The sequence below is a fragment of the Octopus bimaculoides genome, chromosome 5 (assembly GCF_001194135.2).
Source record: "Octopus bimaculoides isolate UCB-OBI-ISO-001 chromosome 5, ASM119413v2, whole genome shotgun sequence".
Taxonomy (NCBI): Eukaryota; Metazoa; Mollusca; class Cephalopoda; order Octopoda; family Octopodidae; genus Octopus; species Octopus bimaculoides.
The window spans coordinates 16,644,565-16,647,318 of record NC_068985.1 but is presented as its reverse complement, the minus strand read 5'-3'; positions in this window follow the sequence as shown (position 1 = coordinate 16,647,318).

Genomic DNA, 2,754 nt, shown 5'->3' with positions numbered 1-2,754 from the left:
ATAATTGATTTTTCGCCTTTTTGCAAAGTTACACAGTAGAAAACTTTTTACTGGTAAATCCGATTTCCTTGGTTTTTATGGCTAAAAAACCACCATGTAATGGCGGTTCAATCAAGTATCTGTTCTATGTCCAAAGCATCCCTGTGCGACAAAAAACCATGAAAAACTGAAAAAATCGATTTTTATACACTTTTTTCCCCTTTAAATCTTCAAAACCTTCTCACTGCTTCAGTGGATTGCATTCAAATTTTACACACTATTTACTCATCCTAAGGATAATGTTAGAAGACTCTGATTTGCACAGAATTCATCCATGTATGACCAACAATTGCGAAAAACTGAGTAGAAAATCGGTTTTTTTGCTCTTAAATCCCTCATTTTTGACTGACAACTTATTGGGTGACTTCTCCAAGCAACTTCTCACCGTTGGTGATGGCACAGCTCCCTCCGATGCAGCTGGAGAGATGGCTGCTTCACACGTAGGCACAGCTGTGGACACTGTGGATGACTTTATGACTGCTGTTTTTACTGATCTGCACATAAACTACCAAAACCTGAATCAACTGTGCGTAAGAGCCATATTAGCTCCCAAAAACACATTTGTCGCGAAACTCGATGAAGACCTACTGTGAAGCCTTCTTGGAAACCTTCGCACCTACAAGACTGTGGGCACTGTTTGTGGGCCAAGAAGAGACCGTTACTTTTCCCACAGAATTCCTCAATTCCTTGGACCCCTCTGGACCTCAAAATTGGAGCTCCGGTCATGCTGCTGAGGAGCCTGGAGCCACCACGTCTGTGCAATGGTGCACGCTTAGTGGATAAAAAATGTGCTGCTTCATGTTAATGAAGCAACAATTATTATAGGTTGTGGCATCAGAGATGTCTTTATACCCAGGATACCTCTTACTCCATCAGATAAGCAATGCCCCTGTCTCTTGCGTCAACTTCAGTTCCATCTTTGACTTTGCTTTGCCATGTCCATCAACAAGTTCCAAGGCCAAACACTAACAATGACAGGCTTCCATTTAGGCTAACCATGCTTCTCACATGGCCAATTATATGTCGGATGCTCAAGAGATGGATGCCAAAAAAAACCTTTTTGTGTTCTCCCTGGAAGCCAAAATGAAAAATGTCATCTACCATGAGGTGCTGTAGGCCGTCCAACATGCCACAGCTTCCCTGCCAAACCAGTTTATGATGAGTGAGTACTATTGTTGCCATTCTTTCAAAATTACCTGTTCATCTTAAGTCTTTTTTTTTTATTTTGTCCACTACAGCTTCTCAATCTCCTTGCAGATGGCTTGAGTTTTTGGCATCACTGCACCCACTGCTTTTCATGTGAATGAAAAAGGACGTTTATACCTATGAACAGTTAACAATCCTTTTCAGGGCTATTGTGAGAACAATAACATGGCCCTTTTCAGGACCACTTTACATTCAATTGTTGCACCCCCTGCGATGTTCTTGTGGCTTCTCCAAGGCTTTTCACCCTGTTGTTACTACTTTATTTATGGTCTATGAGGAAAATCACATCTTCTTCAATGTCAATGTTTGCAACTTAATGCAAAAAATATTCAAAGAGATGTACAATGAAAAAATGGTAGAACCTATTAAGACTATTGCCATCTATTTACTACCCGAGCAATGCTGAGTACTCCTGCTAGTCAAATGTAAAACTTTTAAATGTTTCCATCAAATACAAGACCTGTTATAGTTTCCATCAATTACAAGACTTACATGACTTCTCATTAAAAATAGGGCCTATAAAAGTTCTCATCAGAAGCTAAAATATAAAATATTTTAGCTTCTTCCGATGACAGAATATCAGATGTAGAACAAGGAGAAAACACTGTTGTTTAATGTACTTAAACAGTAGTGTTTTCTCTAAGGATTGTCTCATTAGTATTTTGTGTTTCCTTATTCTTATTCCTATGACATTCCTTGCATGCTAAGTGAGCACTAACTCATCAACTTACTCTGATCACTAAAACATATATCTATATGTATAAATACTATATGCAGTCATGAAATATATTGAAATCTACCAGACTCTATAATATATTCACAGTAATAACTTTAACTGTGTATCTAAATACACAACTAACATACTTCAGTTTCTACTGTTGTGGCATACAAGCTAGCTGCCAATGCAACTGGGTTGGAATGCAAGTCTAGATTGTCTAATATTCTCATGAATGGATATTGGACCTAATTTTATTTACACATGTATGGATTGGCCATTGTCATGAGTAAATGATGAAATGACAGCACAAATTTAGATCTTTTGTTTCAACATTGTTTATACATGTCTTCCATAGTATTAAGGAATGTTATTCTAGTTACTCCCACACACGGATACTATAAAACTATTAACATTCAATTTACTTGTATATCAATGTATTCTGTTATTGTAATAGCATCAACAATTATTTGACCCTGTTTCATGCAGAAAATAAAATCAACTTATTTTAATCAACTCATGAAAGTCTGAAGTTTCTAGTTTAAAAATTTATTCAGATTCACTCAACCAATGTGTTTATTACTGCATGCTCTCTCTCTCTCTCTCTCTCTCTCTCTCTCTCTCCCTCTCTCTCTCTCTCTCTCTCCCCTCTCCCTCTCTCCCTCTCTCTCTCTCTTTATATATATATATATATATATATTCTTTTATTCTTTTACTTGTTTCAGTCATTTGACTGCACCCATGCTGGAGCACCACTTTTAGTTGAACAAATCGACCCCAGGACTTATTTTTGT